At 39.0% G+C, this 16,606-nt stretch overlaps 1 pseudogene; it reads left to right on the forward strand.

Annotated features, from left to right (window-relative positions):
* The first annotated feature begins 5,345 nt into the window (after positions 1-5,345).
* Positions 5,346-14,276, forward strand: LOC139451851 (peroxidase-like; annotated as a pseudogene).
* The last annotated feature ends 2,330 nt before the right edge of the window (positions 14,277-16,606 follow it).

The following is a 16,606-nucleotide window of genomic DNA, read 5'->3' on the forward strand; positions in this document are numbered from 1 at the left end:
CCAAGACGCAAACAATTATACATTTCAACTTAAAACCAGACTATATCAATGGCGTGAGATGAATCGCTGAGACGCGCAAGACTCCCAGCTGGTGCCACGGCTTAGATAAGTCATCTTTGTTGAGTTCCAGTCGAACGTTGCGGTATACAACATGTTCAGTCCGAACAGTGGTACGACGTATGAACACATTGATTCAACGAGTGAGACCTCAGATCAAACCGAAAGTATGTTACCTTTAGTTTTTTCCACTGCACGTACCACCAATCTCACTTAAAGAATACGGGATCGGTGGTCAGGCTCGCTGAATTGGTTGATGCATGTCATCGATCCCAATTGCGGGGATCGATTCTCATGATGTCAATCACTGGATTGTCTGGTCCAGACTCGATTATTTACAGACCGCCGTCACATAGCTGGAATATTGCTGAGTGCGGCGTTAAACAACAAACAAACAAACAAACTAAAAGAATATTACGAAACACGAATGCGATATGTCACCTAAACTGATGTGTAGTGTTATACAATACGGCAAGACATGCATACCGTGGTCATTACTCATATTCTGTTTCGCGAAAGTTTACCAACAGAAACGGAACTGTACTCTAGGTCTGAACAATGAGATAAAACATGGTCTGAGTGCTGGATGATTTAATGATGGAAGTACGCAAAAGCCGCCTCATGCCAAATGTATATACCGCCTTATATCATAATCGCGGCATGACCAACACCAATGTACAACAATCAGCCTATCCTAAAGGCGAATGTAACAAATATATGTTTCCGAACACCCAAATGCTTATCTTACAAACGCCCGTTGAGCACATGAAATATAATTCTGGCTTTTCAAATGTTCCCGGGACAAGCTAACTATTTCTCCGAGTCGTTTCGAGAAAACAGACGGTACAGTCATCTAGCCATAGACGCCAGTCCCAATAGCGACACACTGTACGACCGAGGCGCACTTGTACATTTCCTGGTGAATTCTGCACTGTGTATTTACCCAAAATAGTGAGAACACTTTGTCCACGAGTGCGTGACGAGACAAGTCTATTCCTCATTCAATCACCGTACGGTTTCCTCTTTCCACCTGTGCATCTATCTCTCCTTTAGACCCAACATGATGCTTCTTCAAATGAAGCGTACATAAAATCTTTGAAAAGTGACCGGATGTTCAGGTGACAAACTGCAAATGAAGGTCAGAATGAGTGAACAGATTCATAAGAATATAAACTTGTAAAGTTATTCCGATCCAGAAACCAACACAAGGCAGCAGTTTAAAACTATCATCATTGTTTTAAATAATGTTTTGATTGGAAACACCTCTAGAGGAGGGGGTCGGTCGGGTAGCCTGGTGGTTAAAGCGTTCGCTCGTCACGCCGAAGACCCGGGTTCGATTCCCGACATGGGTACAACGTGTGAAGCTCATTTCTGGTGTCCATCGCCGTGATATTGCTGGAATATTGCTTTAAGCGGCGTAAAACCGTACTCACTCACTCTAGAGGAGAGTGTTAAAATTATATCACATCGTTACAGACAGGTCATTCGTTCACTGCCAAGCAAAACTGTGAGTAATAAGGAGACTTCTGATATCGCATCATTATATCTTAAAACTGTGGATTACTTCTCTACTTCGCTACTTCAAGACGACAGCGATAGTACTGAAAACAACCGGTCAGGTGACGAACTAATGATATACTATTGACACGAGAGACCTATCAGCGTCTGATACAGAAGAACTCCAGTCTGCTGATGATAAAAAAGGAGATGAAGAGGATGTAAGCAAGACAATATTATCCAATGAAACTACCCCATCGGTCTCAGATGAATCTCATTACAAGTGGTAAACACGAATCAATCCTCTTTGGACTCAAACACAGATCTTCTAACACATATAAGACGCATAAATCAAAGTTTTGAATTTGAAACGTATTCCACAGTTGATGGGGAAATACATTATCTTGTTCTGAACCGTGTTCGTCACTGAGGGAAGACTAAAACTGTCTATATATTCGTAACATAAAGGTAAGTTTCGTGTCAAAAGATCGACATGTGACGGATACTGCTCTCTTGGTCGAATAAAATGATTCGACCCTTCATCTTTTAGATGCTCTAAAAATACTTTAATGATAGAAATAGGTCGACAGTAAAATATTAACAGAAATTTAAGATTCTGTCCATTTTGCATAGTCTCCAATATCCATTCTATGCAGATTTAAGAGACAGCATTTTTTACCAAAGTATTATTGTGTCCATCCAAACCAGCAAAAACTTAAAAAGCTATTCTCAAGCTCGAATCCGCCGCCTTTACTTAACGTCTAGGGAAATATATTATCTTAGCTACTTAAGAAACGCAACAAAGATGTCATTAATTATCCTAAGTAGTAAAACTGTCCACTATTGTACATCATAAGGTCAACATTTTAGCGCTCTCTGTCAAATATATATGTGTTTGTGAGTACATACTTATATAATGGGCCGGTGGCCTCATTACGGAATAAACAACATCAACTAGCAATAGTACTTCTCAGTTGTATACCATTCATCGCATTTGTCTCATTTAGAAACGGAACTATCGCGCGCCCCTACATAATTATGTAAATATGTCTTGTTACTGAACTGACATTAATAAGTCGAACATTTGAATGTTTCTCCGCGAGAAAGGTGAAGTAACAAATAATCTTTTCTTGTAAAACATTGACATTTATGGCACTAAGACTGAAACATACTTTCTGGTGTCGATATAAATTGAATTTGCTACCGAAAGTGTTTTGACATAATATGCACGTAAACCCTGAACACGTACTGTGTCCTGACATAGTCTTTTTTCTCATCCAATTGTCATGAACAAACTCTAAGATAAAAAACTAACACTCCACAGTTTGTAATGACCAAATACTTTTGACAATAAATGCCAGACCCCACACAGCAATTTTGACAAGGAATTTTCTTCAGAATGCGGGAGTCAAAGTCATGGACTGGCCGTCAAGGTCTCCCGACCTCAATCCAATCGAACATGTCTGGGATGCAGAAGTCTGCGCACTCTCCAGAAGATCATGGCACCATTTTGCAGCAACAATGGCGTCGTCTTCCCAATCATGTGTTCACAAGCATCACAAGGTCCATGCGGAGGCGTTGTGTGTCAGTTGTCAACGCACATGTTTGCCATACACGCTACTGAACTTGTGTGCCATCAGATTCTCGTGCTTGGGACTTATGATTTAAACTGTTGATGTTATTACCGAATACCGTAGGTGCTTGGAACAAATTATGGTTACCACCGTTAATTAAAATCCTTCTTTGGACATTAATGATTAAAAATTACCTTCTCTGATACATTTGTCCGTTGTATATCATATATGGGATTACTTTTAAAAATGTGAAGTTTTTAATTTGACTCAGTGTATATTAATATTGGTTTACCTTACCACACAGATCATAATGTGCGTGTCGTGATGGAATGCTCTCTTTAAACATGACAGAATGTCTAGCTCTACCCATAGTTATAATTCCTGCCTTTCCAGCCTTTCTCCTCAAGTATTACAACTATTGAAATGATTACTTATTCAAATTGTTTGGTGTACCTATGCATGTATGTAATGAAAGTCGCTATTTATGTCCTATGGAGATTGAACAAAGTGGTAAACGATTACTTCTGATTTTCCTCCCACATCATGTTGTCACTCACCCCCTAGTTGTCCACATTATTGTCCAAGGTGTTGACATGCATTTAACTTTTGGAAGAGATTTCGTAAAGGGTTCTGACACTTTTATTTAGATGTTACATGCATTTCATTTTTAATCATGTCTTACCTGTTCACAGGCATTTTCTAGGTAGGTGTTCACATGCATTTTTATAGGGTTCATATGCATGTCCTTGGTGTAAACAAACATTTCAAACGTGTTGTCATGAATATCCTAGGCGTTGTCCTAAGCATTAATATACACGTAAATGCTGCCATTTAATATGTTCTTGCACGGTTGTATTCAATGGACGTCGACAGGAAATGAAATAATTACTGTTCTTGTACAGCCATCAGCTATGGGGACTTCCGGCGGCGGATGGTTTCTCTGCGTGTGTATTTCCGGTTTTGTACTCGTGGCGTCGCAACCTCGTGGTGGTGAGTGCCATGCCCCACACATGATACATTGTCTCATCTAATCCAGACTTCATGGATTCATTAAGTATAAAATACACGATCAAGCAATATCTAGAAACTACTGAAAGCACATTTGTTAGCGACTGAAATGCTCTGAATAATATTACCGATCGTAAAGGCATACACGCGTCAATTCAGAATTGCTTTCAGAACCTCGTAAACTTGACCCTTAATCACTCGATATATTACTGCATCTTCAAGGCCCTGGCATAATGCGAACTGGCAATCAATAATGGCAGCGCGAATTCGACAGACTATGGCTGCGGCAATTGTAGCGGACACGTTTTCGGAACCTGGATGTTGATTTTCTGAAACATTCTCTGATTGAACAATTGATGTGTGCAATATGTCTGCACAGAAAAATAGGTTGAAATAGCAAGGATGAAAACATGAATTTAAAAGAGGCTGGTGGTCACTCCTTCGGGAAGATTAAGTTTTATGGTCTCGTGGTCTTCGAGGTAACGAGGTTTCATTGTATATTAAGTGTCAGATACACACTGAAACTACTGGTATTTATATTCTATTTTCTCAATACTTTGTGTGTGTTTATCATGATTGTATTTTCTGCCATACCTAGCAGCGGACCTTGCCGTCCGCCAAGCTGCCGCCTTTACAGGGGGTCGGGATACGATAGTAGAGATGGGGATGTCCTTCATAGCTGCAAACACCAGAACATAAGCAAACAGATTTCTTTGTCCATTCCCAGGGTACCATTGCGATCCTGGAGAGGACAGAAAGGGTAACTTTAATGCTGAAAGTTTCTATCACTGAATATCATTGATTATTTAGTATCATTCAGTGCGACGTATTGTTGAAAAGTGCAACAAAAAAGATATGTCTACATAATTTGTTTTGAACTTAATTTTCCACACAACATCTTTCAGCTTTATGTACCATACAACATCATTAACCCCTGTGTTATGTCAGACTGCCACTAAGGCCCGCGTCTTGTAAAATTCAGTTCAGTCTAGCAATCTCAGGCAATATTTGGACATGCTTTCTTTCACTTTAAACTCTGGGTACTTCACGATTATGTGCACGTGTATTACAGCAAAACGTAATTTACGTAACATCATGACCATATCTGAGATTGTATTTATCTAAACGAGTTTATGCATGAATGTTTGAAATTTGATAAATTGATGGAAAAGAGGGCAAACTGGTTTTGTCTGGTGCAAATTGGTATACATGGTGCAAGGTAAATCAAGTTTCTAAAACCGAACCTTTTGTTCTTCAAATTAGGGTTACTTGCCATGCAAGTTTTTAAGAACTTGTAAATAGTTGATTGGTGATCAATCACTTTATATAATGGTATTGAGACAACATCATTGGTTCTGTGTAGGATTTGTTTCGTGTTCCTGTCATGAAATACGTTTAGTTATTAAACTCAAAATGATCCTTTCACAAGGAAAACCTGGGATCTTGCAGTCTACCTTTTTCTAACATTGTTTTCGGAAGTACAAAATTCAAAGTCATCATGCCGTTAATTTAAAGCATGGCGTATGAACGATAATTTCATTGTGATCAGCTATGTTTGATTTTGTAAGGTAACACAAGCCGGGTTTAACATTAGTCATATGAATGTATAAAAACCGGATTGTAACGGAAAAGTTATCCTCAACGACTTTTTGGAAGTAGCATTCTGTGTTCCCTTACTGACAGATAACCGAGGCCTTGTTCCTCTTTTAGACGATTTGAGACAATCACCCGTACTGAAGAGTGAGTGAGTGAGTAGCTTTTAGCACTATTCCAGCAATATCACGGCGGGGGACACCAGAAATGGGCTTCACACATTGCATTGTACCCATGTCGTGAATCGAACCCGGGTCTTTGGCGTGACGAGCGAACGCTTTAACCACTAGGCTACCCGACCGCCTCTCCATACTGAAGAAATGACTTGCGATATATATATATATATATGTGTGTGTGTGTGTGTGTGTGTGTGTGTTATTTACATATAAGGCAATATTTACATTTCGATTTATTTTGAACCTGTAGGTCCAGAAGACGATTCCCTGATATTGTTTTTGGTCCGTTGGACGACATATGTAAGCCGAGAAATCTGGAGCAAGTGTAAAGAACTGCAAGGGGACTATGTTGAAAATGATTAGGTTTACGACAGTATTTCAGTGCAAGGTTCGAAGCATTATTAAATTCACCCGTCTCTGTCTTGTTGCTGACGGCAGTGGAAATCCCAATGTGTAATGCAATACACATACATACTCCATATTCTTGTTTCCTGTGTATAGGATTATAACTATGAATATCGATATGATATGAAAAAGCGACAAAACCCTTTTCACAGGCATAAAAATAATGAATGTCTAGGTTACAATATTCAAGGCCTCAGTAAAGCTTTCAAAACCTTTTATGGCGTACGGAGGACATCAGTAACAAGAATGATGTCCGATGCCATTCCCTATTCTGACTTGTACCATATATTCCTATTTTTGTTCAGGTGAATAATTGTCTAGCCTTTGCATGTGTTTGTGATGGATGCCACCTGTAGGGAAGGATGCTCACGCTTTTCGCGAACACGTGTTAACATCACTATATGATAGTGATTCACAAACACATACTCATGACATGTTGTCGGAATCGTACAATCGACTTTACTTTTTTAGATTTCTTATGAATGTGGAAATGTTTTTGTCTTTTATATAGAGAACCTATATGTTTATAAAGCATGTTCTGACATATGGTCCTTTGTCATTGCATTCGGTTTAAGTTAACATTGTACTGATTTATTTCAATTATATTTACATGTTCTAGGAATTGGCTTACCTCGCACAAAGAGCGTGTCTGGTGCTGATCTCCCTAGTGCGCGTTTCATCAGTTTGATCGTCCACGGTGCTTCTGACCCCAGTGACATTCCCAAGTACGAGGATATCACCCACATGTTCATGCAGTGGGGGCACATCACCGACCACGACATCACCCACGCGCCAGTCCTTACACGTGAGTAACACGCCGACACATTCATATATTAACATCTTGGTAAAATATATTATTATATTAATGCACCTGTGTTTCGCACTTAAACTACATTTATATGCATCACAGTTTTACATGAGAACGTGAATGCGCTTGTATGAGTGCGTTAGTTTCATGTAACTGAGCATCTCATAGACCGCATTTCCGTTACCATAACATACAGGTACCATCTAGTGTTGGGAAGTAAAGAAAACATATCAACCAGCTAAGACCAATAAAACATTTCTTGAAAACATTTGAAATAAAAATGTTACCAGTGACATACCCCAAAATCTCTTTTCATCATTTGATGCATTTGCTGTAAGAACATGGCTATAGATTACAAGCAAACAAACCACCGCACTTGAGAATTGGGACGGACGAGCAGGGCTTGCACGATGCAAAATATAACACGATGTATGTATAGTTTGTTCACGATACAATACGTTTCAAGATGTACTGTTTCCGGTAAAATTTCCTAAGATAACAACGGAGTGAAAAATCCCTGTTGGATATGTGTCTGATGTTATGCAGAGTTGCGTCCTTTCGGACATGCCAGAGACTTATGATTGCGGGTCCAAATCACGGTTCGTCTCAATTATGTTGCTAGGTCTGTCAGCACCATGCTTATCAAAGTGAAGACGTCTCAGACCTGCATCATTTCGGACTTTTCTCCCGCATTAAGCTGACATGCCGTCATAAAACTGGAACACTGTTGAAAGCCGCGTTAAACCAGACTCACTCCCTCACTCATATGAAAAAGCCTGAATCGAGGCACAGTGCTAGTACTATTGTTGTTCCAGTACTTAAAGATAAATACTGCATATAATTGCATTGCACAGAGCCACATGTGCAATCTTGCCAAGATATGACGATAGCAATACATCTTGTGAAACGAACCGCACAAATTCAGAATGAAACGTAAAGTGAATTGTATCGTTTAATATCAGGTTGAATCGTTTATGTCTGACGGTACCTTATCACGCTAAAGAACAAAGATAGGTGTCTTCACCATTAACTTTAACCTACTTTCCCGTAGTCATAACACTAAAGGAAGCGTTTCTTTATCAGTGTATGTAAAGAACACTGTCCATGATTATTTTTGTGTTTGTTTAAATGTGTCCAGGACCAGTTAGAAAACCCTTGTTACTCAACTGCTGCCTGGAGGGAGCCTCCGTCGCAGCATCTGCAGCTTCAGTGGGAGTGCGGTCCTTCGTTCCAATTATGGCGTAAGTATTAACTTTATTTCATCGTTATCTGCAAACTGTCTCCTGGTTACAGGATCAGAATTGGTCCTAAGTACCTCTTGCAGATTGGGTAGTTACAATGTCTGCCCTGGCTGATTGTGTGTCATCGTACCCGACTGCGTGTACAACTCATTGAATAGTAATACATGAATCGTTTTCTTTCGGTTCCTTGAATTGTGTTTCATTATTGTTGCTTGAATTTTTAATGGGTGTAATTTATTATCGCATTTATGTTTTAACTATCAGGTTACCGTGTTCTATTTTTTGCATTTTCTTTCAAAAGAAAGACTTTACACTGACAGTTATTAGTACAATATATTCAAACATCCTAAAACCTTTTTAATATGAGTTCTAGTATTTCTTCCTGGGTCATATCATTGTAAATTTCACCATTAATTATATTTATTTCAGAAATCCATGTTTTCCTATCCCAGTTCCACCGAATGACCCAGTTTTTATCGGCCGCACATGTTTAAACTTCACAAGATCTATACAAGGACCCAACGTACAGTGTACCAATGGTAAATATTAACACAGTGAGTGAGTGAGCTGGGATTAAACGTCACATCGGCAATATTTCAGCCATATAGTGACTATTAAAAAAAGAAAGAAATACCGACAGTAAATATCTATTCAGTAATCAATGTTATGTGACTTTTATATAAACGAGAGCAAATTCAGATTTCATCTACCGGAAGTCTTAGACTGAATGAATGACAGTGATTTATGTACATTTCCGAGCCGTAACAACCTGAAGCCCTCTTTTGTCAGCCCTTTTGACAAACATAAGGTACTGGAGTCATGACATTGTGATACCTAAACGAAGGGCGCATTGTTACGTAATTAGCACAGGTAACTAAGAAATGGTACAGAAAAGGTAATAATCTACTTTAAGCTTGATAACGGTGTAAGAATCTTTATCAAGCTTGATAACGATGTAAGAATCTTTATCAAGCTTGATAACGGTGTACGAATCTACATCAGGCTTGATAACGGTGTACGAATCTACATCAAGCTTGATAACGGTGAACGAATCTACATCAAGCTTGATAACGGTGTACGAATCTACATCAAGCTTGATAACGGTGTACGAATCTACATCAAGCTTGATAACGGTGTAAGAATAAACGTAGGTAAATGCAATAAAGCAGAAGTTGCTATCCATAAAGTTGTATGTTTTCTTATTTACTCACCAACTTCTGGCATGCCAATTGATGTCGAGTTAACACGGAAAACATCAAAACATACATTTTGATACGAAATTCGTTTTACCATTTACCAGTGATTTTGACATTTTCGAAATGATTTTTGCATCATGTTAAGTGGCTGTCTTTAATGTCCAGACAGACATTTCTGATATACTTGTTGATGTTTCAGCTCCAGTGGAACAGATAAATGCAATCACAGCCTTTGTGGATTCATCTAATGTGTATGGATCGAGCAAGGAGGAGAGTGACAACCTGAGACTGAGAGTAGATGGTAATTTGTCATGAGTAATGTACTGATGGAAACGATCGAGGGAACAATTGAAATAAAGGAAAATAAGCTTTACTGTCAGTACTTGTGAAATAGCCCGCAAACAAATTCAACACATATAAGAATTAAATGTTGAGTTGTGTGTGTGAGCATTGTTTCCGACGCATATTTGGGAGACAAGGCTGGAAACCATGCTAGCACATCATTTTACTGTGTCTGAAACTGAGTGTTACCTAATTCATTTCCATCAGTATATGTCATCTGATCATGACGACTTAGCGTGTTTAGTCATGAGAGACACATAGGAAGGAGTGTTTACGGTCATCCCTTTATTATGATATGAAAACAGAGATACACCCTCCCCTAAAGAAATATAAAAATAAAGAATTTTTTTATATTTTTTTAAAAAAAAGAATCACCTTGTATGAAACAAAGCTGACACTATGAATTATCCTTCCACGACTGACGGATACGAGTGAAGCTTGACAACCCATACGAGCATTTCTTCTGAACTCTTAGTGCTCACGACCCCCAGGATGAATTACCTGTATTCTTACATGTGCTTTAATGCAGGTGCGTGTCCCCACAGGAGGAATACACCTATAAATACACCTTTTTTCAATGTTCAAAGCGACATCACTCACACATTTGTTTTACTAATACCCAAATCAGTCGAGTGACGAATATAATATCAGATTTGCTGTTGTTTCAATGCAATGTCTTGTGGTTAATACTATGCTACGTTTCTCGGGCCTATTCCCCCTGAACTATTCTTTCCAGGTGAAATCGCCCCCAGGTCATTTCGCCCTTCAATAAAAGAAGAGCCTCCTTATACGAGTTATGCAGAAGCAATACAACGGACCCAGTAACGGATTATGTAAAACATAATCCATTCATTTACTATAACTACTCAAACACTAAACGCAAACCAGAATTAATATTACTGGGTCTAACGGATTTCATTTTGTGGCATTGTAAGGATTTCTGGTTGATTCTCTGCTACTTTCTTCAGGTGATACCCGTAGGAACGAACAGATGGGCCTAACCAGTATGCATACCCTGTTGATGAGAGAACACAACCGTATTGCCAGGACCATATTGGAACGATGAGAAAATATTTCAAGAAAGTAGAAAGATCGTAGGTGCAATGGCTCAGAAAATAACCTACAGCGACTGGTTGAAAATCGTCCTTGATCCTGACACTCGAAGGACACATGGGCTTGACTCTACAAGACACGGGTTTGACAATGTCTATAATCCAAGTATCGACCCCAGTATCCGGAATGTATTTAGTGCTGCCGCCTTTCGGTTCGGACACACCCTTGTACGTACATTCTTCAGCCGACGTCGCCCGAACTACTCAGTCAACATCATTCACAGACCGAGTGACCTTTTTGGCAAGACCAAAATCATAAGGGACTCCAAAGGAAATGCTGTGCATGAATTCTTACGTGGCCAACTTGTCGACACTGCTGGCAGGTTTGACCGGTTCATATCTCCTTCCTTGACCAACGAGTTGTTCAAGAGTGCAACGAACAGTTTTGATCTGGCTGCGTTCAACATCCAGCGTGGGAGGGATCATGGCACACAGTCGTATAACGCCTGGAGACAGTTCTGTGGACTTCCAAAGGCCAATTTCTTCAGGAGAGGTCTCGGAGGCGTCTCGGACCACGATGAAGATGTTGTGGACCAGTTGACTCGAGCCTATGCTGGCCTGTGCGTATCATTTATATCTCTACAATTAATTGAAGAATATGTTAAGTAAATCAGTATCAGTAATATCTGAACCACGTAACAAAATAAGCATACTTATGGCATAGATCTACATCTTGCTCAAGAAAGACTAGGCTCTCGCCAACAGGCAAACCTATCAAATTTGACTGCAGTCATTTTAATATAAAACGTCAACACCAGTCTCGATTATCCAACGAAACACTTTCCACTGGGTTTATAAGACAAACCACTTTGTCTATAAACTGCATTGCCTCATGTATATCTGTCAAAAGGTTGATGTAACGTATTACAACGTCTAGAGCTAGCCCGAACATTCACACCAGATCGTGAAGCAAAGCCCCAACCCCACTCCCCTCTTTAAACAGGGAAATTGAGAAATTACTTATCTTGTCTGAACTCTAATTTCATCCGTGGCGATCGTATAGAACAGTTGTCGAATTTACTGCCATAAAAGGCAGGTTTGTATTAAATCGCTGAAGGGTATTAGGAAACCCAATTCACTTTCTCTAAGCCTGGATTTACGTTTGTAGGAGTCCGGATGAGGTTGAGATCTTCCCTGCGGGTATATCGGAGAGACCGGTGCCCGGTGGCGCCCTCGGCCCAACCTTTAGCTGCATCATCGCGAAACAATTTGAGTTAATAAAGAAAGGCGACCGATTCTGGTACGAGCTGGGAAATCCGGTGACGGGTTTCACACCAGGTATGTATGACAGTCATTCGTGACCAACTCGTGTTATTCCGGGACAAGCCGAATAGCGACTTGCAGGTTACGGAAAGGGGCGAGTGGTGACGAATGGTATGACAGTGTGTTTTCAATCGTGTATGGAAGAACAAATTAAACCAAATAACAAAAAAAACATCTTCGTAAGAAAAAAATTGATTTTAATGATTTGAAAACCTGTGTCAGTATTGTCAGCAGTTGTGTAATAGATTTCTGAAAGAGTTATTGCATATTAACAACATGTTGACGTAATGTCATCCATAATGAATGACGGTAATTTGTGATAAAGAGCTAGGTGTAGGAAATATGATGTCATTGTTATGCATAGATGTCAATACTAGATGTTAGTACCAGAATGAATTCCTGATGGCCTTTTAGATTATCATTTTGGCTTGGTTTGAGGTTTATGATTTTATACCATCGGATAGGCGGTCCACATAATAAAGTACCAACAGTTACAATGGGATGGCATCCTAAGATAACTTTTGAAACTGATGTGATCGTAATTGATGTTATGTTGAACAAAGAATTAGATCAAAACAGTTAAAATGTAACGTCCATGTTAATCTTTGGTCAAACACTTGACGCCAATCATGCTATCACTGTACGTTTTCTAAGTTCTTTTTATGACTGACGAGGGCACGGGTGGCCCAGTCGTCTAAGGCGCCGCGATTCGCTGTGCAGAGTTGCGTCCCTTGGGCACACCAGAAACCTATGACTTTGGGTTCGAATACCTGTTTGCCCCGATTATGTTTATTGGTGTGTCAGCACCATACATGTGCCCTTGGGTTTCAGCGAAGTGGTAAACGTCTGGGACCAGCATCACTTCGGGCTTTCCTCCCACATTAAGCTGACACGCCGTGATATAACTGGAATACTGTTCAAAGCGGCGATAAACCCAACTCACTCACACATTACTGACAATAATGACTGATATACTAACATTCTGACTGATCAGACTCGCAAGGTACATGTAGATGAAGTAAATGTATAATTTTATTCAACATTTGGCTCGTGATTCCTTAAACCAAGAAGTAAAAAACAAACAATACCCTTAATGTCTTGCTCTTTACAATCCCCAGCCCAGCTTGCTGAGATTCGGAAGGCCAGCCTGTCCAGGATCATCTGTGACAACACGGACACCTTCTTTATACAACAAAATGCCTTCAAGAAAGCATCACATTATTATGGGTGAGAAACTGGTTGTTCATCTATGGTTAAACGTTGTCGGCGGAGTGTTTTCTTATCCTATATGAGATATATTAGGAATACACATAATTAATCATAATATATGATTTTTACCACACGGAAACACACGAGTGTTTTAATTTTTATCATAAATTGACATATTTTCTTTCACCAAAGTAACTTTCTCAAGAAATTGCATACGCATACAATGATTGAGTGAACCGCCGTTTATGGTACGTCTAAATTTGTTTAAATTAATGTGTAAAGGCGATGTGTAGAGCAGATTAAAACAAGTTCCTGCTAGATGACCTCATTTATTGAGTTGTGATGCATGTTCATGGTTTAACAAACCGAAAATTTTTTTTGAGACATTTGTATTAGTTGCATATTTTCTGTCACTGCGTCGAGAATTACTAGTACTATTCTTAAATTTGATCTGTTCTCAAACACGCCGCACTACAAATGAAATAGATTCAAAGTGGGTCAGTCTCCTCTAAAGATACACATTGTCTGAAGAGACATGTGAATATAAATTCAGAACTCATTCATAACTTTATATGGGTCAAATTTCAATACGAATTCAAGTCACTCCATTATATTGAACCCAGAAATCACGCAGTATTAGGACCATGCCATGATTTTGTCACGAAGACACACAGAACGTAGTGATAATATGTGCTAAGACATGATTGCTATACTTTCAGGAACTCCTACCAGTCCTGTTACAATCTCCCGAGCGTGGACCTGAGCAAGTGGTCAGTGTATTACGCCCCTAAATAGAGTCCCCATCTTCCCCAGCCTCCCTGCCAAGCCTCCCCGAGTCAAATGGTGTGCTGAGTTCAAAACATGGGCCACGAGCTGAGAATCCGCAATGGCATGCCTTTACTCAGAATGTAACGGAGAACGCCTGTGTACATGAAATAAACACCTTTAAAACTAAAACCTCGAGTCCATCTAGCGGACTCACATTTTACTGTTATGGGTTGATTTGCAAATTGAAACGCAAACCTAACCCAGAAATGGGATGGTACAAAACTTAATTGGGAAATGGCCATACACGATCAATGAATAGTTAGCACAGGTGTATTGAAACATTCTGTTGTTTTACAAAAGCAATACAATGGGTCAAATACGTTGCAACAGCAATAAATAACAGGCCCTACAAAACACATCAGTGCACTCACGATTATCCAGAAGGTTTGGTTTGTTTTGGTGTGTTTGTTGTTTAACGCCGCACTCAGCAATATTCCATCTATATGAAGGCGGTCTATAGATAATCGAGTCTGGACCAGACAATCCAGTGATTGATATCATGAGCATCGATCCACGCAATTGGATCGATGACATGCATCAACCATGTCAGCGAGCCTGACCACCCGATCCCGTTAGTCGCCTCTTACGACAAGCATAGTCGCCTTTTACGGCAAGCATGGGTTGCTGAAGACCAATTCTACCCCGGATATTCACGGGATTTATCCAGAAGGTTCTACTCTTGAATATATCTGAAGAAGCACACACTTTGTTCCCGAATCTGGAATAGTGTTGGAAGTTGCCAGGAATGTGACGTTTTCAGATAGGTATAACTTCCGCATTTGGCAAGTGGTTAAGAAGCAAGCCCTGTCGTAAATGTTTCGTTTTAAATTTATATTGGTAAACCTATTTGATTATTATTGATTCATATGGAAAACCAGATGATGACAAATCTTCGGTTATCGTCAAGTCTTCGATCTTCAAGTTTTGATCCGGAAACGAAATATGGACGGACATACGGACGGATTAGGTTTGTTTCCGATATGATGTCTGGATGGCAATGGAGATGGCTAATAGTCAGCTGATTGTCAGTGTAAGTTTGTTTCTGTAAGATGTTTCCTTCAACCTTATTAAATCAGTTTTATTTATCTCTTGCGGGTTGTTGTGTCTGTATTCTTCAGCTTAATCTTACATATTTACGGTAATAATATACTCAACGTGTGCAAAACATTTTTATCGTGTGAATGATTATTTAAGAATAAGACTTTCACTTTGTGTGAGTTAAATGGAATATGAACCTTCTTGGAGTGCGGGTCAAACTGAATGAACGTCGGAGCATTGAAGTAGTCCGTCACTGGCTACGTCATTTCAAGAATACAGTAACGTGGTAAACTCCGTGAAATTGTAATTGTATATATTACTAATATATATATATATATATATATATATATATATATATATATATATATATATATATATATATATATATATATATATATACATCTCAATGTGTCACCTGGGCATATGACCTATATTACTCCCGAGTATGTTACTCCTATTTTACTACTATATATCTATTATTACTAATATATATATATAAAGCACAGTAAAGTTCTAACTCTCAGGCACAATATAGTAATAATTAAATAAGTGGTGTAAGATTGAACACAGTACGAGTCTCATCAGGCCATAACTGAATAACGGACATGAAGTAGTAACGTATAGTTACGTGACGTCATAACATTTAGGAATTTATGACGTCGCAATACCAAGGTGACTGTGGACAAATAACTTACGCCTTTACATTTAACTTAGGCGCGCATTTATGAATGAAATGTTGCTCTTTTTGAAACAATGTAGGTTCATGATCAAAATTTAGCTTATATAGCGGGAAAACTAAAAAGTTGCCGTTTCCACATGCTTCTAAATGTTCACTGAGTGGAATCGTGCGGTTGTGTGGGTGCTTTATTTGTGAACGGTGAAGATTCATTCTTCTTTTTAATTTAAGTTCTGTCTTTCCGATATACTTTTCATTGCATCCACTACAAACAATCAAGTAAATAACATTTCTAGTATCACAAGTCATACTTTGTTTTACAGTAAATTTAGTTTCCTTTGTAATTTGGACTGAACAGCCTTCAATTATATTGCTGCAAGTTAGGCAACGTTTGTCACCGCACTTAGAAACCTGTGGAGTGATAACAACAGAATCAAATTTAGAACTTGTCAAAATCTTTCTAAGATTTTTGGGTTGTCTTTGGTTTTTAATAATTTTGTATTTGCTCAATATCTTCTCCATTTCAATATTTTTATTCAAAATAGGCAGGTATCGTTGAACCATGGATAATGTTTTTTCATGA

This window comes from Haliotis cracherodii, unplaced genomic scaffold, assembly GCF_022045235.1.
Source record: "Haliotis cracherodii isolate W230 unplaced genomic scaffold, xgHalCrac1.p SCAF_9, whole genome shotgun sequence".
In the NCBI taxonomy this organism is placed as follows: Eukaryota; Metazoa; Mollusca; class Gastropoda; order Lepetellida; family Haliotidae; genus Haliotis; species Haliotis cracherodii.